The sequence below is a fragment of the Pseudophryne corroboree genome, chromosome 9 (genome assembly GCF_028390025.1).
Source record: "Pseudophryne corroboree isolate aPseCor3 chromosome 9, aPseCor3.hap2, whole genome shotgun sequence".
NCBI lineage: Eukaryota > Metazoa > Chordata > Amphibia > Anura > Myobatrachidae > Pseudophryne > Pseudophryne corroboree.
This window is the reverse complement of record NC_086452.1, coordinates 243,726,913-243,751,262: the sequence shown is the minus strand read 5'-3', so window position 1 is coordinate 243,751,262 and position 24,350 is coordinate 243,726,913.

Here is a 24,350-nt window from a genome sequence, read left to right as displayed (position 1 = left end):
TATCCTGTACAATGACCCTCTCATGTATAGGAATATACGCCCAGTTTCTTACACTCAGCTGTCACACCAGATCAAGGGGCAAATTTAGTATGAATCGCAAGTAGCGATTCGTACTGAATTTTTGCTGAGAGGCCGCAGGCGCATGCAGAGGTGGTCGCAGGGCAGCAACGCTACGTTTTCTGGGAGGAAACGGAGCATTGTGGGGCGTGCCAGCCCAAACGGTGGGCTGGGACGCGCGAACGTGGGGCATGTCGGAGGTGCTAACCTTACTGAATTGGCCCCCAAACCCAGAGTACAAGTCTGGTAACACAAATCCCTTCAATTCTGACAGAGAGCTTAGAATACTGTTTATTCATATATGGGACACAAAATAAATGCACATAAACAGCTTATACCCAGCTCCTGATATAGCAGAGGGTTAAGGGCACAGCTGCAGCAGTAGTAAAGGGGCAATTGCCCACCAAACAATACATACAATAAACAAGAAAAAAAATGTCCTGCTGTGTCCTATTGGAGTAACAAAATTATAAATGCTGGAGCCACAGTGTACAAAGAGGAGGCCACACTGATTGACTTGTACTGATTCTGGCATGTTCTGGATTATAGGAGCCAAAGTGTACAAAGAGGAGGCCACACTGATTGACTTGTACTGATTCTGGCATGTTCTGGATTATAGGAGCCACAGTGTACAAAGAGGAGGCCACACTGATTGACTTGTACTGATTCTGGCATGTTCTGGATTATAGGAGCCACAGTGTACAAAGAGGAGGCCACACTGATTGACTTGTACTGATTCTGGCATGTTCTGGATTATAGGAGCCACAGTGTACAAAGAGGATGCCACACTGATTGACTTGTACTGATTCTGGCATGTTCTGGATTATAGGAGCCACAGTGTACAAAGAGGAGGCCACACTGATTGACTTGTACTGATTCTGCCGTGTTCTGGCTTATTGGGTCCAAAATATAGAATCTCAGACCCTGTAATATTTTACTGATCAATGGGTCAAAATAATTTTACTGTATATACGTACTGTATATAAATGTGCATTTTTTTTTTGCTATAACCAAAATGTTCAAAAGTCCTTGGATTTGCACTCACACATGCGTGCCTTATAATTACGTTATGTACAGAAAATTAATCAGTTGAAGAGAATCGAATATCCTGTGGGACAAACTAGGTAGGAAACCGTCTGAAAGGGTTGGGTAACTGTTCCATACAGGCAAGTGAGCACAAATCACTGGGGGAGTGGGTGTAAGAAGGGGGGGGTAGATGGCACTTCAGCACTTATAAGACTGTGAGGAAAAAAGCACACATAATCAGAATGAATTAAGCAGACTGAGACAAGAAACAGGAAGTAAGGAAAGCGTTGAGAGGAACATGACAAAGGAGAATAATTCCCTTGAGAGCTTACATGATGGGGTGGGGGGACAATTAAAAGGGAACAGTCAAGAGTAGCTCAAGGGATGGAAGATTAGAAATGTTGTACTAGGGATGATAGGTGATGGTGGGAAGATAGGTTTTGAGTGTACATTTAAAGCAGGAAGTAGGGAGTAAGCGTAACACTTGAGGATGCATTGAGATGTGGCGGTGTTAAACCTCATATAGTCTGAGGATTGTCCGTAACATAACTATAACATCTTAAAACTTAATTATAATAAATAAAGACACGGAGAGTTGAATTTGGCAGAAATTGTTAGCTATTTATTTAAGTGAACCATTAACTGTGAATAATTAAACTAAAGTATGGTGGCCAGAAAGAACGGCTAAAAAACCCTATCCCATAGATAACTATCTTATAAAAAAGAACTGACGTAAACCTTCCAACAAACAAATAGGTATCCGCTCAACCTCCATCCTGACTACCCACCCGTGAAGGTGATGAGACTGCCACCCGGGCAGGCGGTCCAGCAGATGTAAAACCAGTCAGCGAAGGAGAGCGCACCTAAAAATCAACAACCAAACAACCTCCAATCCACTCTTTAATACAACAAATGTTAACTTGCCGTTCTTTCCCGCCACAACCAAACCGTGACAACCCACATCACGAAAATAGCCAACGCAACAACATAAAACAAACACCACTAGTAGGGAGGGAGGGTGGGACGACAAAAGCAGAAGAGGCTGACCCAGCCCCTTCTCAGGCTTAAGAACCCATTCACCTACCCCCAACATTCATTCCTATTGGCTAACAATAAAACTCCCATAATGCCTTACCGTCCTGCCCCCAGACTAGCTGAGGTTTAACCCACTCCTCTCCTATTCTGTCAATTCGTTCTCCTAAACCTCATATAGTCTGAGGATTGTCCGTAACATAACTATAACATCTTAACACTTAATTATAATAAATAAAGACACGGAGAGTTGAATTTGGCAGAAATTGTTAGCTATTTATTTAAGTGAACCATTAACTGTGAATAATTAAACTAAAGTATGGTGGCCAGAAAGAACGGCTAAACAACCCTATCCCATAGATAACTATCTTATAAAAAAGAACTGACGTAAACCTTCCAACAAACAAATAGGTATCCGCTCAACCTCCATCCTGACTACCCACCCGTGAAAGTGATGAGGCTGCCACCCGTGCAGGCGGTCCAGCAGATGTAAAACCAGTCAGCAAAGGAGAGCGCACCTAAAAATCAACAACCAAATGACCTCCAATCCACTCATTAATACAACAAATGTTAACTTGCCGTTCTTTCCCGTCAACAGCGAAGTTCTGTTCCACAGAAACTACGCACCGCCACCATACCCCTAACCTACCGAACCAACCACCGAAAACAGATCCTCCAAAAACATAGATAGTCCCTGTCCTGTCAAATGCACACCATCAGGTCTAAACAAGTAGAAGTACCGAAACTTGATCCGCTGATGCCAAACCATGGCACCGCCATGGGCCACCACAAACTTAGCCACCGCAGCATTGACATTCCGGCGAGCCACATCGATCGCCCGACAATCCACCACTCCACGCCAACACAACCGCGACACCATACAAGACCAGATAAGCCTACAGCCTGGCCAAGCGCCAAAAATCACTTGCAGATCCTGAATAATGGGCAATCGAAGATTCACTGCCTTCCTCCTACCTAGGTCGTTCCCTCCTAAGTCAATCACCAACAGTTTGGGGATGCCAAACCGTCGAACCTGCTCCATGTGCTTCGCTTTCAGGTCATGCCAAAGCATACCATGCACACCTATCCACCGCACATCATCCGAACCCACAAAGCAAGGAGCCCCTTCCGTAGCCAAAAAAGTGGCTGCCCAATAAACATAGGAATGGCCAATCACCCACACATCACACACATCCACCCGCCAACCTAAAAGGGAAAAGACAGATAAATAAATGTGAATATGGGAGATAAAACCAAACCCAGCCCAGAACAGGGACCAACTATCAGAACGAGGATCTGCCAAAAAGAAAAATTTTAATAGAGGACTATAACTTTCCTCTTGAACAAGCTTCAGGCCAATCGAAGCAACAGAAAGAAACAAAAGGAAAAAACAAAATAACAAAAAAAGGGGGGGGGGGGTTAGAGCTGGGAGGGGGGGGGGGTTGGGGGGAACACAGAATAACTCGGCTGGAGGTGAAACGTAAAAACCTGCTGAGGAACTTGTAATTAGATGCCAATTAGCCGAATTGAATAAATTAAGCCAAATCAGTTCGTCAGTTCAGGCAAAAAATCGCAAAGCACTCCAGACCCCCCTTGCCAGCAGTGGCGAGTAGCTAGCCATCTGAGTAGGGAGGACAGGGGAGACAAACAATACAGCACGAACACACTGAACTGAAACACACAACGCAGTAACACAAACAACATGTTAGTAGAACAAACTCGCTTACGCAACAACGGGCCGAATGTAACGCTTATAAGCCGCCGACTTCCAGCGGCCCAAAGCCTTAATTTCGTCCACAGCGCGCCCTGCAGATGCTGCGGAAGTGGCGGCCCTGATTCTAAAGGAATGGGAACCAAAGTCCCTAGGCGAGAGGCCCAAACTGGACAGTTACATCATCCATGTAAATTGGTACTTCGTCAATGGCGACCCGTCGTAATGCAGGAGCCAAGACCCCTCAGACGAGGGCCCGACCTCCGCATACCGACCAGCCAATGCCACCGGACAACAGTCCCCACAACCCGATGGTGTCAAAGTGAGCCAATGACCTCTACCCATCTGATCAGTTTTGGAGCGGCGCAGCCTGCACAGCACGGACCCCCCACCCACAATAACATCCGCGTGCCGCATAAATGCCTCGGTTTTCTTAGAAGCCGCAACCAGCTCAAAAACCCTGAATGCCCCATGGAACGCCATGGAAAAGGCCAGCTGAAACAGGAGCGTTTCAAAACGGGAGTCCGCCACCCCCGCCACCGCCCCTAAGAGGGAAGAAAGCAGGGACGCATCAATAGGGCGTCGGCCATCGGGAGGCACCGGAGCCGAACGCGCCCAACCTCTAAGCGCCCTTGCCAGTAGGAAACCCTTCGTAAAATCCAGCATACCCTTCAATTTAGAATAAAGGATATCCCGGCAAGGTACCGAGAAACCACAGCCCTCGATCTCCCCGTTACGAAGAGTTGCCAAATGAAGTCTAGAAACAAGCTCTGACCCCTCTTACCTCCAGGCCCTTGGTCACGGGAAAAGTCTTCCCACTCCTTCCAGGCCCGACGGTATCCAGCGAGAGTGGACGGAGCCAAAGACAGCTTTGCTAACCCTTCCAATCTGCCATGATGACCTGCCAAACATAAGTAGGGCAGGGCAAACCTACCGAATCAGCCTCCGGGGCCAACAAACAGAACCTATCCCACTGCCCCCTGGACAAAGCGTCGGCGATCCCCCGAAACAGAATATTGCAGCGCAAACAGGTTAGCACGAGCCGTGACAAAACTCGGAGGACCCGCAGGGCCTTAGCCCTTTGGTTGTTAACCGTGTGCACGACCCCCAAGTTATCGCAACGGAAGAGAATACTGCGATTGCGCAGTCGCTCCCCCCAAACCTCCAAGTCCACCATGATGGGAAAGAGCTCCAGCAACAACAGGTCGCCGGTCAGCCCCTCCCTCGACCAAGACTCGGGCCAAGAGGCCACACACCAAGCCCCGTCCAGATAACAACCGAACCCAGAGGAGCCCGCCGCATCTGTAAACAACTGCAATTCGAAACTGTCAATGATCGGGGCCATCCTGATCCGGACACCATTGAAATCCGCCAGGAACGAAACCCACATAGCGAGGTCCCGCCTAATCTCTGCCGAGAAACGGACAAAATGGTGCGGCCAGGACACCCCGGCCGTGGACCGCTCCAACTTCCGGCAAAAAACCCTGCCCATGGGAATCACCCGACAGGCAAAGTTCAACCGACCTAAGAGGGATTACGCCTCCCGCAACGTAACCTTACTTCGTTCCGAGCACTGCGCAATGGACTCCCGTAGCTGCACGACCTTGTCCTGAGGCAGCCGGCACGCCCCCGCAACCGTGTCGATCTCGATACCTAAAAAGAACAAGCAGGAGAGGGGCCCCTCCATCTTATCCTCGGCCACCGGGACGCCAAAATGCCCCAGCAATGCACGCAGCGAGAACAGCAGGAAACCACAGCAAAGAGAATGCGCGGGCCCCATGCACAAAAAATCATCCAGGTAATGTGCAATCCCACAACCTCCGCAAGAAAACTCCACACACCAATGTAAAAAGGTGCTGAACTTTTTGAAAAAGGCACACGAAACGGAACACCCCATAGGCAGACACTTGTCAATGAAGTATTCCTTCCTGACGCGGAAACCCATGAATCGAAACGACTCCGGGTGCAAAGGGAGCAAGCGAAAAGACGATTCAACATAAAGCTTAGCCATAAGGGCCCCCGGGCCACACTCCCGGACCAAGCCCAGAGCATCCTCAAAGGACTGATACACCACCGAACAATATTCCAGCGAAATCGCATCGTTCACCGAGGACCCCGATGGATAAGACAAATGCTGAATGAGCCGAAACTTACCCGGAGCCTTTTTGGGCACAACCCCCACCGGGGAAATAATCAAATCCTTGATAGGTGGCTGCACAAAGGGGCCTGCCATTCTCCCCAGGCGAACCTCTTGTACCACTTTACCTCGAAGCACGTCAGGGAAATCCCGGGCACACTGCAGGTTCCTGGCGGCCCGAAGTAAAACATCCCCCACCACAGGCAAACGAAAACCCGACGCAAAACCCTCGCGCAGAAATCTTGCGTCGTCTGTGTTTGGGTACCATTCTAACCATTTTAGCATGGCCCCCAAATGAACCGGGGTCGGCGCCCTAACTAGCGGCAAGCCCGCCCGTTGCTCTTCCGGCAGGGCCAGCGGCCGCCTGGGCACCAGGACGCCCCCCGCGGAAGCAATTGGAAGCAGGGTGGGATCCGTTACATCGTAAGCAAAGGTGTCGAAAATGACACCGTTGCCCCAGGGGGCACGTGGCATTGTTGAACGCGAAACACTTACCCTTCGCCGGCGTCTGCAGCGGAGAACGGGCCACGTTCCAAGGGCGGCGCGTGGACCCTCAACCGCTGGTCAAAACTGACTCGCCGTTGCGGCCTGCGCCACCGACGCCCCCTTAGCCACCATCTTCACATCCTGCGCTCGCGTGACCCGAAGCCATACCTCCACGTCTTTGCATCCGAAGTCAATGACGTGTAGGCAATCGTGCTTCTGGCGGAACTGTTTGTCGTACTGCAGCCACGAATCGTCCTTAGACTGACGCTGCATGTCATGCACGAGGTGAATATACCTGATGATGTTCATGTGTTCATCAGGGCGATCCTCCAAGTAGCACGCCGCGAAAACACAGAAACCCGCCAACCAGTTGTCATACGATCGAAAGGCCTCCGTCCCAATACCGCTCTTCCCGAGCGCTTCCTTATCTTCCCTCTTGGTGTCCTCCGTCAACGTAAAGAGGTCGACGTATTCCCCCCGTCTAATCTTCCTCCTGCAGCTCTCCAGCAATCCCTGCAAGACTGCCGTGTACTCGCAGCGAACCACGCCCGGCAAATTATGCCACCTCCTTTCCCGTCGAGAACTACCACTACTCTTCCGAGACCGCTTATCCCTGTGCCGCGCCTCACACCGCACGTACCTGATAGCCCTCTTCCTAGCCTTCGCGGTGCTACTAATCGCCGACTGCCACGAAGAAGAAGAAGAGGAAGATCTACTTGATGTACTGCCGTACGAGGAAGAAGAGGACCCCTGCGATAAAGCAACTGTATTGGTGTCCCACTCACCGGTCGGCTCGCTTCCTGGAGGTGACACGTTCGCCACGACCGGCTCCACCTCCTGATCGTCCCCCGTATCCGAACCTGCAAAAGAAGGGAAAACCGCCGTGGGTGCCGAAGCCCCCCCAGTGGGGATGAAAGCAGACGCCCCCACGGCCGATGGGGCAGCGCCACCCAGCAGCGAAGCGGCCGAGCCCATAGCGCGACACGCTTGTAGGAACTGCACCATAGCGGGCCAGAAACACTAGGGGTAACGGCTGCGTCGACCGTGGCAGGAGTCACGGACACGCCACCCGGGGACAGCGCCGCCAAAAATGGCGCGAATGCCGCCATCATTGCCGACACTGGCACCGTAACGGCAGAGGGATCCAGAGCCGCAGCCCCAACGGACCCCCGCTCCCCGGGTCCGCAGCAGGGACGGCCCTTGCACCGCCGCCGCGCCGACCCGGGCGGCCCGACTGGGCCCAGCCCCAGACGGCCGCCGAGCACCCGCATTATTGCGTGAAGCACCAGCCGCCCCCACACTGCAACGGCCCCCACCGCCCCTGTCCACCGGGAAAACCGGATGGCCACCGCTCCCAGACCACTCTCCTCCACTACTGTCCCCCACAGCAACTGAAGCAGAATCCGGGGAGCCCCCCATTGGAGTGGGGAGAGCCCCCAGGAGGCACCAGCGCCAAACGTGCACGCGGGCGTGCCCGCGAATCAGCAGCTGCCTGGCAGGGGCGGCCAGTGGACAAGCCACGGGCTGAAGCCCTTAAACCAACCCCCTGAAACAGTGGGGATCCTCCATCCCTTCTTGCCTGCACGAATCTCAGCGGTGGAGGGCGCGGGGACCGCGCGCGCGCGTCCCCGAGCCGCCGCAGCCGGAGAGGGATTAACGCCAGCGGGCACCCCCGCTGGCTCCCCCCTACGACCGCCCGACCGTGTCCTCCGCCGCCCGGCACCTCTTCCCGCCCTAGCCGCCGCTGCGCCTTGAGAATCCCCCAGCGCCCGCGGCACAGCCAGCACAGGAGCGGACGCTTGTGCCTCCGCGCGCGCCCGTGGACGGGCACCCACGGCAGCGTCCAGGGACAGAGCCTCGGGCGTGAGCACAGCGCCACGGCCCGGGGCACGGGATGAAGAGGGGGCAGGAGAAGCATACCGCACAGGGGCACCAGAGGAGCGGTGGGGACGGGACATGGCGGCCAAAATGATAAAAGTGATGGGCACAGAGAGGGGGTGGGGGCACCAGATGTAATGTGGCACAATATAAAAGCCGGCAGTGTGTTAACACAGCAGCAATGCAAGCTGCACAAAAAATACAGGAGCACTCACCCCTACCACGACAAACGCAGAAGAGGCTTACCCAGCCCCTTTCTCAGGATTAAGAACCCATTCCACCTACCCCCAACATTCATTCCTATTGGCTAACAATAAAACTCCCATAATGCCTTACCGTCCTGCCCCAGACTAGCTGAGGTTTAACCCACTCCTCTCCTATTCTGTCAATTCGTTCTCCATTGAGAGATAGGTGTCAGAGTCAGTTATTAACTTCAGCTAATCATATTTTCCTTTGCCAGATGAACTGGATCCCCATTCCCAGTTCAAGTTCTTTCAATACTATCAGAGAGGTAAGGTAGGTGGGTCCACACAAAGGGTCATTCAAATATTTGCCTCTGCAGAGAACTGGTTTATTGAAGAGGACTGCAATCTCCTGACGTTTGTAACTGGTTATTCAACATAAGCTGTATATCAATATGTTAACTTGACAATAATATGATTCACATGAAATTAATCAAACAATAGAACATGCAAATATATCATGACATCAAATGCAAATACAGTAGTGCAAGTAAACATCAGATACTCATTTCTCTGTGAGTACTGTAAACATTCAAGAGTTACATTACATTTCTATACCATAACAGTCAAACTGCGGAACACAATATGAAAGCAATTATAAATTAACATTTCAGTTTAAATACTGTTGTCGAAAATACCTGGCAATAAACCCAAAGTCCCCACCTACTACGTCCTGGAATAGTGCCCCAATCTTCACACTGGAGCTCATACATGGATATGAAGTGTAAATTGTTCCTTTAAATTGAGTTTAGAAATTCTTTAAATAAACATTTACAGTATATGCTCTTGGAATTTCGGCAATGTTTTAAATACAATGTAGAACTGTTCTTGCAATTCTGCTTCCAACCAGACAGTGTATAATAGCCGTTGTATTTAAATACTAACTTTACTTCAGAAGACAGATATAGTAGGCTTAAGGTTCTTTAACAGCAACAGTGTCTGTGGGTTGTGTGAGTGTAGCACATTGTCACAAAGTCAAGACTCACAACTCCTCAGTAGCTGCTGAAGTAGGAAAGAGTCTCACTGCTGGACTGCTCTAGGTGCTGCTGCTAGGGTGATATGGCTAAGCTCAGTGGCTGATGGGGTCTCCATCTCTGGTCTCTGTAGCTGCTGTGGAGTGGGACCTGGGACTCTCAGTTCAGTGGCTGATTGATGTCTCAGGTTCCAGGCTTCTGGTAGCTGCTGATGAGTAGGGGTTTTAAGCTAACAACACAACTGCCCCCAGGGGTTCTATCATGGCTGCTCCCTATTTGCAGCCTGCATCTGTAGCCAGATTTTCCACACTGTCCTGTTTTCTCAGCCTCCCAACACACAGCAGCCTCACACTACAGTCTGCCCTTTGCTCTCTATTTCACAGTCATTTACTTTCGGGGTTCTCTTAGTTTCACTTTACACACTGCAAGCCTGTGCTCTGCATGAGCTGCTTATTCAGCTGGGTCCTGAGAAGGCAGAGGGAAAGGTAACCCCTACAGCACCTGGGGAGACATTAGAGGGTGTCACATATTACCCCGATAGAAGGTTGGATATCTCTATGCAATTAAGTAATTTTCAAAGTTCTGCATAAGTAGTCTCCAGTGACATGCGGTGGGGTGAGGCAGGTGAGGCAGAGCCTTTCCTGTCATACTAAAATTTGTGCCAGTGTTTCGACTGCATAAAGTATATGAAAAATACAAATAATATGTTTGAAATATCTTCTTTGCATTATTCTAATCATTTTTATAGCCAAAACTCTGGAGTAAAAATCCTATGACAGACGAGGCAGTGCCACACCTGGCTAACTTTTCCGCACATCTCTGATCAAAACTCACAGAATTTCCAGGAGTTTATACTGCTGCACCTGTGTATAATGCCCAGATGTATGCTTAGGCTCATATATTGTATGTAAATTTGTCTCTGGTGCTAGCCAGTGCCTCCTGAGCTATTTAGCTCACCGCACATCTCTGGTAGTCTGTAATACATTACGGCAACATCAACAATAAGAACAAAATTATTTACAGTTATCAACCATTCAGTAGAAGATACATGTAGCTACCAATTAAGTCCGTATCAGCTGCATGGTACCAGTGAATGAAAACAGCTTTGGAAATCAAATTTCAATAACTTAGCTACAAACATAGCATATGAAAATAATACAATTATTACAGACTGCCTTGAAAAGGTCTATATCTAATGGGCAGAAATCCCTGTATGCCTCTTCTCTGGCTTTCTGGATGCCTGCTGCTGCAGTAAGATTGATTTTTCACTGCTAATAATGGTGTACTCTATGGTATTATTAAACTGTGATTTAACTTTGCATTTCAGTACCTCCCCACTAATCTTGGGTTTCTTTTGTCTGTATTATAATGTTTGTCTTCTGGTTTTTATGATCCACATATATTTTACCTGCAGCGACTATGAAACAACAGAAATGAAGATAATTTCTAGGGTAGTTGTGAACCACTATATAGCATAAACAGTACTGAGTACTGTCCTCCGTCACATCTATGCTGCCCTTCTTGTTATGAAAATCAAGGGCCAATTTTCTCTGCTGCTTTTGACACCATGGACCTCCCTCTACTCCTGAAAATACTTCACTCCTTCTGTCTTTGAACATTCTTTCACTGTCTCCTCTTAGGACTCCACTTCTTCACAACTAACACTACCAGTAGGTGGCCCCAAAAGCTCTGTTCTTAGGAAATCTTCTATTCTCTCTTTACTAAAACTTTTTATGTGAGCTCATCAGTTGTTTTGGCCTTCAATATCATCTCTATTCTGATGACAATTTTATTTACGTCTCCTCCCCTGTCCTCACCCTCTCTCCCTTCTTTCATATATTCACTGTCCTAGCACTTTCTTAAATTTAACTAGTTTAAGACTGAGCTGATAGTCTTCCCAGACCCATGTATTGCATCATATGTATACATTTTGTTATCTGTTGACATCACCACTATCTCTTCTATCACATGAGGCACCTTCTTCTTCAAACCACACAAACAGTAACTTTCATGGTCCTGACATTCCCACCTTTGAAATATCTCTAGGTTCAGAACATTTATCATAAGAAGAAGAAAATTTCCAGCGCTTTACTTAGTATGAACCCAATAAACTTTTTTGTTATAAACAGATTTTTAAATATATTTCTTTTATTGTTGTCACAAATTATATTCACTTTAACAGAAAAAAATGGGTTTAAAAATTGTGCTTGTGATCACAAGAAAGCATTTATTAAAATATTTGTAAAATGCTCTATAAATGCTTTATAAAAATATCAGTACATCTATTTAACCCACATAGACAATACATATACACATACAAACATATAGACACATGTATCTATTGCTGGTAACTGTTTCTGATTCAGAGGGAGTTGACACACTTTGTAGCGGTTTACTCTACTCCCCTGTATTATAAAGAATGTTTCCAGCTTCCAAATGTCAGTTGTTTGAGACCATTGTTGCTGGTTTGTTTGGTGTTAATATCCTAATTAACGGTCTGTTAATAGGCAGATTCGGGAAAAGCGTCCCGTTATTTACAATATCAGTTCAAAGTCTCATTTGCTGTTCCGCAATGCAATTGGTTTAGTCTGCCGGCAGACTTTGACTTTCGCTTACCGCGTCGTCCTCCTCCTTGGTCCTGGGCTCCCCGTTTTCGGTGTCCGGCGTCAGGCGAGGGTTTGCGGGCTCAGCGATGGTCCGTGCTCTCTACGATCTATGCGTTTCGCCTTACAGGCTTTGTCAGGATGGTCGAGATGGTCGATTGTATTGCGGGGCTGCTTTTTATCTCTGATGTGATCCGTCCTTGATTGACACTGTTGTCTTAGATAATTGGTTCATTGTTCTCCACAGTGTGTGCTTATTAGCCGTTGGTTAATTAGTTCTTTGTTAGAATTGGTTTAATGTTGTATAAGTTTCGTGCTTGGTCACCATCAGTGCCTTCGATGTTTAAACATTCAGCAAAATATCCCGTAGGTGTTTTGGGAATGGTTAATTAGTTAATTTATTCTATAAATTAAATTAATTTGGTGTGGAGGATTCGATAGACATGCAATTGTGGTAGAAAAATATTAGTACAGTTACCATAATAAAATCGCCATATTTAAAAGTTACCTTAATAAAAGTTATTGTTGTAAAAATGATTGTAAAGACATGACAACACATAGACGCACATATAACATAGATATACATTAGACATAGGTCAAGTTTTGCTCGTATATGATATGAAAATACAGTGGGGTAATTTGTGTGTTGTAAAAAGGGAATTTTTTATTATAGTAATATCTCAATCATAAAAAATAATAAATAAAAATTATAGTGATAATAAGTAAAAAATAAGTAAAAAAATAAGTAAAAAATAATAATAATAATAATAATAATAATTAATACTTAATAATGGATTTATTTTATTTAGTATTAATCTTTTAAGGAATAAATTCTACAGTAATGCCTCGATCTTTTGGGAATTGTCTCAGTCTTTGAGAAAAGGTTTCAATTCAAAATCCAAGTTAAGTCCATTTGGGCTTAATGTGCCCAGTTCATAGATAAGTTTGGTTTCTTCTTTTAACAGGAGATCTTCTAAACTTCCTCCCCTCCATGGTTGCTTGATCTGTTTTAGTCCTACAAATTGTATTTGTGTAGGGTCTCCTCCATGATATTTTGAAAAATGTGCCGGGACACTGTGGTCTTCTTTTTTGTTTTTAATGTTGCACAGATGTTCGTTTATTCTTGTGGTTAGTTTTCTTGAGGTCTTCCCTATATATTGGAGGCCACATGGACAGAATAACATATAGACTACCCCTTTGGTATGACATGTGATTTTATCTCTGATCTTGTAAGTTCTTTTATTTGAATAAGCCGTAATTGTTGTTATTGCTTTGTTGGATTTGGTGCCTACTTTTTTACATGCTGCACATGTTCTGCAGTGGTAAAAGCCTCTTGCGTTGTCATTCAACCAGGTCCCTGTTTTCCTTTCCTTATTCGAATTCGAAATATGGCTTCTTACCAGATTTGTTCTTATTGTTGGAGGTCTTCTGTATATAATCCTTGGCTTTTTTGGTATTATATCTTTTAAATCTTCATCGGTCTGGAGAATGTGCCAGTGCTTTTTCAGGATGGTTTCTAGAGATTTGCTCAGTCTGGAATATTCGGTTATAAAATTTATGTTCTGTTCTCCAGCTTCTTCTTTTTTTCTTCCAGTATTATATTCTAGAAGTTGATCTCTTTTTAAGGTATCTATGTACTGTTTATCTTTCTTGATTTTCTCTTTGTCATAATGTTTTTCTTCAAAAATTTTTATTAAGATGTTGGATTGTTTTTCGTATTCGGTTTTCTTGGAGCAGTTCCTCTTTATTCGGCGTAGTTGGCCTCTGGGGATATTTGACAACCAGTTGGGATGATGGTTACTCCTCGCGTCCAAATAATTATTGCAATCCACTGGTTTGGTGTAATTTTTAGTTTCTATTTTTCCTTCTTCTATATAGATAGTGAGATCTAAGAAGTTGATGGTGTTTCTACTGATTTCACTGGTAAATTCCAGGTTCTCTTTGTTGATATTTAGAGTGTTGATGAAATCTTCTAAGTTTTTTGGATCACCGTCCCAAATGATCATCACGTCATCTATATATCTGGCCCACAATATTAGATTTTTCTCATAGTTGTTATTTTTCCATATCCGTTCTTTCTCCCATTGCGACAAAAAATAATTTGCATACGCCAGAGCTAATTTCGTGCCCATGGCGGTTCCCCTCTCTTGGCTGTAGTAATTCTTTTCAAACCAGAAGTAATTGTGTTTCAGGATAAATCTTATTCCGCTCACTATAAATTCTATTTGTTCATGATGTATTTTTGAATCTTCTTCCAGGATCTTTTTGATATTGTCGCATCCTTGTTGGTGTTCGATGCATGTATAAAGAGATTTTATGTCGCATGTTGCCATACAGTAAGTATTTTTCCACTCTAATTTCTGAAGTATATTTAATACCTGTGTGGTATCTTTGAGGTGACCGCGTTGTTGTACTACAATTGGTTGTAATAGCTGGTCTATGTATCCTGATAGTTTAGCCGTCAAGGATCCAATTCCGGCTACTATCGGTCTTCCTGGTGGTTCTTGTTGGTTCTTATGCAGCTTCGGAAGGTGGTAAAATACCGAAATCTTTGAATATTTTGGATATAGATATTCATATTCACTATTCGTCAAGATCTTTTTTTCCAAACCGGTTTTCAGCAGTTCAACCAATTCCAACTTATATTGGTTGGTGGGGTCTTTTTTTAGTATTTTGTAGGTTAATGGATCAGTCAGTAATTTCTTGCCTTCTGCAATGTATTTTTCCTTATCCATAATGCATATTCCACCGCCTTTGTCGGCTTGTTTTATGACAATTTCTTTATTTTTTGTTAGTGTGCTCAGGCCTTTTTCTCCTCAGCAGTTAGGTTATTTTTCACGTTCTTGCGTTTTTGTTTATGTGTGTGGATCTTTGTTTCTTTCATCTTTTTCAGGTCTCTTTCAACTAATTTTTGAAATGTCACCAGTTGAGATCCTTTTAGATGCTGGGGGTAGAAGGTAGATTTTTCCTTTAGATTGGTATGTTCAAAAAAAAATTCTTCCAAAATCTTTTGAGGTATATCTATCCCAGCTCTCTCCTTCTCTTTTCTATGGAAGAATTTTTTTAAGGTTAATTTCCTCATGAATTTTTCCAGGTCAATGAATGTTTCAAATTCTTTTAGGTCATTGGTTGGTGCAAATTTCAGGCCTTTTGTGAGGATTTTTGTTTCTGCATCCGTCAATTTGTGTTGGCTGAGGTTGTATATTCCTGGTGGTATTACTTCTTTCCTCCCTTCCTTTTCTTTTTTTGATTTGGTTTTTGTGCCTCCTCGTGTTCCTCGCTGGTTGCACTTCCTTTTCTTCTTCTTTTCTTCTTTTCCTGGTTTTCTATTATGCTTGATGATTTCTTCGGAATGGCCCCTGTATCGGTGAAGGAGCAATTTTTCTGTACTAGCTCTAAAAAAGCATCCAAATAGTCATCTGCGTCGTCAATTTCTGTATCTGATTCAATTGGTATCATTCTTTGTTTTTCTTTTTCTGCTTTTTCTTTTATACGTTCCATCAGTGTTCTAGCAGATACATCCATTTGGCTTTGACTGTATTCTTGGCCTTGTTTGTAGATCTCTCTAATTCTATCCTCGTCCAGGGGTCTTCTTTTCTCTGTAATTCTGTTTCTTTCAGGTCGTCCTTCTGATGTGGAGTGTTTGTTCCTTTCTTCTCTAGTCTCTCTGCGATCTTTTTTGGTCTTTAAATAGGGATATATTTCTGTGTGAGATTGTCTATAATTTTGGTTTCTGAAGTCATCTCTAGATTCATATCTTTTTGTTCTGTTATCTTCGAATCTTCTTTGTTCCCTTTCTGGCCTTCTTTCTTGCCACGTTCTTTCTTTCCTTAGGTTGTCTTTAGTTTTTATTGGTTGCCAGTTTCTGTAGTCGTTTTTATAATCTACCATATCCCTGTGGTATTTTTTCTTTTTTTGTTCTACCACATCTTCTTCTATCTTTCTTAGTTTACTTTTGGTCCAGCTCTGTAGATTTTTATAATCTTCTAAATGTTCCAACGGTTTGAAAGTCTTCTTGATGCGTTCTATTTCTTGTTTCCTTTCTCTTTCTGAGTTTTCTCTGTCTTTTATGATCATGGCCATTAATTTAAAAGAGCATGAGTCCAGTGTTTCATTCCATTGGGCTAGAAAGTCTTTGTTTTTACTGCTGAATAACGGTTTCTTTATGATCCTTAGACCTCTTGGGATCATTTTATTTTCTATATATTTGGATAAGGTTGCACTTTCCCACCATTGTTTTATTTCTAACACTTCTAGTTATTCATATCTTAGATATAAATCACAGAAATTGTCTTCAGTTGGATCAATCATATTTGGTGTATCTTGTATTCCCTCCCCACTGAAAAGGGTCCCCAGGTTTCTGAGTCTTTCTTCCCTATTCATCTTTGATACATTTGTTTGTTTATTTTTATATTTACAATAGTATATTTATATAAATCGTAAGCAAAAATGGTGAGTTAGCTGCTGCTTGCCTGGAGTGTTTTTTGGTGAAAAGGACAGCAAAGTTTGGGTGGTGGCAAGCTGCGCTCAGCTCTTTCTAGGTCATGGATACAAAGTAGCTGCTATTGGAAATATAGGGTTGTCAGGGGTACTCCTTCCCCTAAACAGTATGTGTACTATAACAAGAAGAAAATTTCCAGCGCTTTACTTAGTATGAACCCAATAAACTTTTTGTTATAAACAGATTTTTAAATATATTTCTTTTATTGTTGTCACAAATTATATTCACTTTAACAGAAAAAAATGGTTTTAAAAAATTGTGCTTGTGATCACAAGAAAGCATTTATTAAAATATTTGTAAAATGCTCTATAAATGCTTTATAAAAATATCAGTACATCTATTTAACCCACATAGACAATACATATACACATACAAACATATAGACACATGTATCTATTGCTGGTAACTGTTTCTGATTCAGAGGGAGTTGACACACTTTGTAGCGGTTTACTCTACTCCCCTGTATTATATAGAATGTTTCCAGCTTCCAAATGTCAGTTGTTTGAGACCATTGTTGCTGGTTTGTTTGGTGTTAATATCCTAATTAACGGTCTGTTAATAGGCAGATTCGGGAAAAGCGTCCCGTTATTTACAATATCAGTTCAAAGTCTCATTTGCTGTTCCGCAATGCAATTGGTTTAGTCTGCCGGCAGACTTTGACTTTTGCTTACCGCGTCGTCCTCCTCCTTGGTCCTGGGCTCCCCGTTTTCGGTGTCCGGCGTCAGGCGAGGGTTTGCGGGCTCCGCGATGGTCCGTGCTCTCTACGATCTACGCGTTTCGCCTTACAGGCTTCGTCAGGATGGTCGAGATGGTCGATTGCATTGTGGGGCTGCTTTTTATCTCTGATGTGATCCGTCCTTGATTGACACTGTTGTCTTAGATAATTGGTTCATTGTTCTCCACAGTGTGTGCTTATTATCCGTTGGTTAAAAACACAACACTCTAAATATCAACAAAGAGAACCTGGAATTTACCAGTGAAATCAGTAGAAACACCATCAACTTCTTAGATCTCACTATCTATATAGAAGAAGGAAAAATAGAAACTAAAAATTACACCAAACCAGTGGATTGCAATAATTATTTGGACGCAAGGAGTAACCATCATCCCAACTGGTTGTCAAATATCCCCAGAGGCCAACTACGCCGAATAAAGAGGAACTGCTCCAAGAAAACCGAATACGAAAAACAATCCAACATCTTAATAAAATTTTTTGAAGAAAAACATTATGACAAAGAGAAAATCAAGAAAGATAAACAGTACATAGATACCTTAAAAAGAGATCAACTTCTAGAATATAATACTGGAAGAAAAAAAGAAGAAGCTGGAGAACAGAACATAAATTTTATAACCGAATATTCCAGACCGAGCAAATCTCTAGAAACCATCCTGAAAAAGCACTGGCACATTCTCCAGACCGATGAAGATTTAAAAGATATAATACCAAAAAAGCCAAGGATTATATACAGAAGACCTCCAACAATAAGAACAAATCTGGTAAGAAGCCATATTTCGAATTCGAATAAGGAAAGGAAAACAGGACCTGGTTGAATGACAACGCAAGAGGCTTTTACCACTTCAGAACATGTGCAGCATGTAAAAAAGTAGGCACCAAATCCAACAAAGCAATAACAACAATTACGGCTTATTCAAATAAAAGAACTTACAAGATCAGAGATAAAATCACATGTCATACCAAAGGGGTAGTCTATATGTTATTCTGTCCATGTGGCCTCCAATATATAGGGAAGACCTCAAGAAAACTAACCACAAGAATAAACGAACATCTGTGCAACATTAAAAACAAAAAAGAAGACCACAGTGTCCCGGCACATTTTTCAAAATATCATGGAGGAGACCCTACACAAATACAATTTGTAGGACTAAAACAGATCAAGCAACCATGGAGGGGAGGAAGTTTAGAAGATCTCCTGTTAAAAGAAGAAACCAAACTTATCTATGAACTGGGCACATTAAGCCCAAATGGACTTAACTTGGATTTTGAATTGAAACCTTTTCTCAAAGACTGAGACAATTCCCAAAAGATCGAGGCATTACTGTAGAATTTATTCCTTAAAAGATTAATACTAAATAAAATAAATCCATTATTAAGTATTATTTATTATTATTATTATTTTTTACTTATTTTTTTACTTATTTTTTACTTATTATTACTATAATTTTTATTTATTATTTTTTACGATTAAGATATTACTATAATAAAAAATTCCCTTTTTTACAACACACAAATTACCCCACTGTATTTTCATATCATATACGAGCAAAACCTGACCTATGTCTAATGTATATCTATGTTATATGTGCGTCTATGTGTTGTCATGTCTTTACAATCATTTTTACAACAATAACTTTTATTAAGGTAACTTTTAAATATGGCGATTTTATTATGGTAACTGTACTAATATTTTTCTACCACAATTGCATGTCTATCGAATCCTCCACACCAAATTAATTTAATTTATAGAATAAATTAACTAATTAACCATTCCAAAACACCTACGGGATATTTTGCCGAATGTTTAAACATCGAAGGCACTGATGGTGACCAAGCACGAAACTTATACAACATTAAACCAATTCTAACAAATAACTAATTAACCAACGGATAATAAGCACACACTGTGGAGAACAATGAACCAATTATCTAAGACAACAGTGTCAATCAAGGACGGATCACATCAGAGATAAAAAGCAGCCCCGCAATGCAATCGACCATCTCGACCATCCTGACGAAGCCTGTAAGGCGAAATGCGTAGATCGTAGAGAGCACGGACCATCGCTGAGCCCGCAAACCCTCGCCTGACGCCGGACACCGAAAACGGGGAGCCCAGGACCAAGGAGGAGGACGACGCGGTAAGCGAAAGTCAAAGTCTGCCGGCAGACTAAACCAATTGCATTGCGGAACAGCAAATGAGACTTTGAACTGATATTGTAAATAATTGGACGCTTTTCCCGAATCTTCCTATTAACAGACCGTTAATTAGGATATTAACACCAAACTAACCAGCAACAATGGTCTCAAACAACTGACATTTGGAAGCTGGAAACATTCTTTATAATACAGGGGAGTAGAGTAAACCGCTACAAAGTGTGTCAACTCCCTCTGAATCAGAAACAGTTACCAGCAATAGATACATGTGTCTATATGTTTGTATGTGTATATGTATTGTCTATGTGGGTTAAATAGATGTACTGATATTTTTATAAAGCATGTATAGAGCATTTTACAAATATTTTAATAAATGCTTTCTTGTGATCACAAGCACAATTTTTAAAACCATTTTTTTCTGTTAAAGTGAATATAATTTGTGACAACAATAAAAGAAATATATTTAAAAATCTGTTTATAACAAAAAGTTTATTGGGTTCATACTAAGTAAAGCGCTGGAAATTTTCTTCTTGTTATAGTACACATACTGTTTAGGGGAAGGAGTACCCCTGACAACCCTATATTTCCAATAGCAGCTACTTTGTATCCAATACCTAGAAAGAGCTGAGCGCAGCTTGCCACCACCCAAACTTTTCAGAACATTTATCACCCTGGAGGCAATGAAGACACTCATCCACTCACTGGTCATCTCTAGACTGCACTATTATAACTTCCTTTTATATGGTCTCCATATCTCCCAATTCTCTTAATGCCAATTTGTCCTCAATGCTGCGGCCCAGCTCATCTGCCCCTCTGAACATACTGCATCTGCCTTCCTTCTCCTACGGGCCCTACACTGACTCCCCTTCCCCTTCAACCCCAATTTAGAATCTCTTGCACTCACTTACAAAGCCCCTAGCCATTCCTTTCTTATTTCCAACATCATCTCCCTTTACAGTCTCACTTACTCACTTTGTTCTACAAACACAAATGCCTCTCCTACCAACTTATTGTTTCATCCCACTCCCACCTTTTTTTAGTCTGTTCTGATCCTTACCACTGGAAATGTAGTCCTCTCCCTCTCAGTCTCTCTCCCTCTCTATAAATCTTCAAACGCGCTTACAAGTCCCACTTCTATATCAAGCCTTCCAGCTCTCATCCTAACCCACTGCTCCATGCTCATCGCTCACTATCTTTCACCTATGTGTCACCCATGTCTGTTTGCCACTCCATTTGAGACTGTAAGTGCTCATGAGCAGGACCCTTTTACCTCATGTGCTTTTCCTATCCTCACTTACACCATTATAATCTCCCCACTGCCAATAGAGACATCGCATTTTAGGGTTCAGCCAATGCTGCCTATTTGTGTATTCTGACTGCTGATGTAGCAATGTTTGCAAACCTTGAAGTCTGTTCTCTGCAATATTTTGTGCCTGTTTTCTTGTTTTTGTCATTCTGTTTCTGATTATGTACTTTGGAAGGTGCTGCAGACCTCTTGTGTTGACATACAAATAAAGCAAGATGATAATAATAATAATAATAATAATAATAATAATAATAATAATAACAACAACAGTAATACCCACTAATATGTAGTGTAAAAGTGTAATCCAGGTAAACTGTATTTGAAATAAAATGATAGCTGAAATTCTGGTTCTAAGAAATATTCCACCATTACATGTGCAAATTAATATACTGCCAGTAAGATTGGGTCCATGTATTAAACAATATTTTGTGTTGCTACTTGCACTAATTCCCAGCATAATGTGGTTGCCATTAATATGCTACCTCTGTAGCATTAATGCTCAGTAATATGAAACTACAATCGGTTTGGGATCGGGTGACTGGTGGTTGGGATACCGGCGGTCAGCATATTGATGCCGGGATCCTTGCCGCCAGAATGCTGCCAGGGGTTTAGTGTAACAAAGCCCCTTTCGGGCTTACTGTGCTCGCCACACTGTGCGCTTGGTGGCTCGCTGCGCTTGCCACAGGTTCTATTCCCACTCTATGGGTGTTGTGGACACCCACAAGTGGGAAAAGTCCTGGGCCGCATGCCAGCATTCTGGCATCCGGCATTCTGGCGTCCCAGGATACCGGCATTTGTTTGCTGCCCCCGGGGATCCCAACCGCTGGAATTATAATTACATCCCCTACAACTGGGTCCTGTAACAAATAGAAGTAGTACCTACTGTAGATTTAGATGTCAATTTAAACATGCTTGGTATATGTAAGACATCCTTACAAAGAACTAAGGAAGATCAAACAGGGATGAGGCTACCAAAGAGTATAAAAAGGGCAAATTAGATGGACCAGGTGTTTCTTATCTGCCGTCAAATTCTATGTTTCGATGTTTAATATACAGTATGTGCAGTGACATTAATAGGCTATCTTATGACTGTCAATACTAACTTAACCCATTCCCCCAGCCATCAGACAGCTTGCACTTGGCAATTAGCAGTAAATGTAGAAAAGGACCAGTGGTCTATTGCAACTCATATAAAGTTATGTATACAGTAAAAAAAAGTTATGTAACTGTTACAGAGTAATTTCCTTATAATATTGGCTTCTGTGACCTGAGCCTAATTAACATCTCTACACTGTAGCTTTGGCTAGTTAGCATTTGAATAACCAAGCTCACATGGCCTCATCACTACAATACAGCTAGCCCACATGCTGTTAAGACACACACTTCCTGTGGATCACACACCCCCATAGCTGGAACGCAGGTATGATATATCTACTTGAAATCATAGAGCTCACTCACTCAGAATCAACCTAGCCTCCAGAAGCATGGATTGCTCATCACCAGGACCGATCTCCTTACTAAGGCTAAGTATTGTAAACACATGGCTTAATGGCATAGAATAGTTAAATATGTGTTTGTGGTACAGTAGTTGTGAAATGATTGGCATAGAATAGTTAATTTGGAAATACAAATAGCTTAAGGTTAATGGTACTTGTGCAATTATGTGATTGTTATGTGTTTGTGATAATACGCTGTGAAATATGTAATGGTAATTGGAACATTAGACAATCTGTAGAATAGCATTCCTGGTATGGTGATTTATAACAGATTGTAGTGGTTTTATATAGTTCATCTTGCTGAAATATAGAAGTCAACACATACTTCCTTTTGTTACTGTAGTCATGTGCTTGTAGCAATGGCATGCTTATATTTGTGGTTACTTGGTGATCTGATATTGGAAGGCCGAAAAGTCAGCATAATGTAGGATGCGTTTATTCCAAAGGTACAGACTGGGATTGGCATAAAATTACAGGCTACATTATATAGCATAGCCAGCATACAATATGCTCTGGTTATTGAGATACTGTGTTGGCTTGGAATTGTGAAAGGTGATTAGATGGCTTGGAATTGTGAAATCAGCACATATGCATTATGATGAAGCTTATACATTCTGGAATATAGTGGAGTCTTTCAGAGATATGTAGTTTTATATATATATGGCTTCTGCTATGTAACTTTATGGCCTAGCAAAGAATGCCATGTGTTTGAACTTGCAAATCTAAAATGGCTGCTGGCATTCCCTTTTGAACCATATGTTACAGACTTTGGAATCATGGGAGTTTTCCCAAAATGGAGTCTAGCTTCTGTCCCATGCGGTCTGTGGACCATGAAGTCACATGCTGCCTTTCCCCCCCCCCCCACACACACACACACACACACACAAACACACACATAAACCAAAACCAATCCCCTAATGCAGAGGTTCTCAAACTCGGTCCTCGGGAGCCCACACAGTGCATGTTTTGCAGGTAACACAGCAGGTGCACAGGTGTATTAATTACTCACTGACACATTTTAAAAGGTCCACAGGTGGAGCTAATTATATCACTTGCGATTCTGTGAGGAGACCTGCAAAACATGCACTGTGTGGGCCCCCGAGGACCGAGTTTGAGAACCTCTGCCCTAAGGTGCAATATATATATTTCCAATATATATCTTTCCAATATATATCAATTAATCTAGGATTTAGCCGAGTGCTTTGAGAGATATCTCCCCAGTAATATATATATATATATATATATATATATAGGTTGAGTATCCCTTATCCAAAATGCTTGGGACCAGAGGTATTTTGGATATCGGATTTTTCAGTATTTTGGAATAATTGCATACCATAATGAGATATCATGGCAATGGGACCTAAATCTAAGCACAGAATGCATTTATGTTTTATATGCACCTTATACACACAGCCTGAAGGTAATTTTAGCCAATATTTTTTATAACTTTGTGCATTAAACAAAGTGTGTCTACATTCACACAATTCATTTATGTTTCATATACACCTTATATACACAGTCTGAAGGTCATTTAATACAATATTTTTAATAACTGTGTGTATTAAACAAAGTTTGTGTACATTGAGCCATCAGAAAACAAAATTTTCACTATCTCACTCTCGCTCAAAAAAGTCCGTATTTCGGAATATTCTGTATTTCGGATATTTGGATATGGGATACTCAACCTGTATATATACACATACATACATACATACATACATACATTTTCACACTTCTTTCATCATGTTTCTTATATAGTTTGAATCTGTGAAACTATTATATGGTGACTTGCATTGTATTTGATCAATACTGTTTAATGATAAAAGTGAATTCTATGAGTAGCAATTGTTTGTTGAAATACATTCTTACGTTTTGCATTCTATATGACTGGCATGCATTCTTCCATGAACAGAATATTCCTAATGATTTAAAGATATATATGTCTAGATGCAACCTCTGCGGGTTTGTTAATAAAAGGTACACAATTAGTGATGAATTATTATAAATC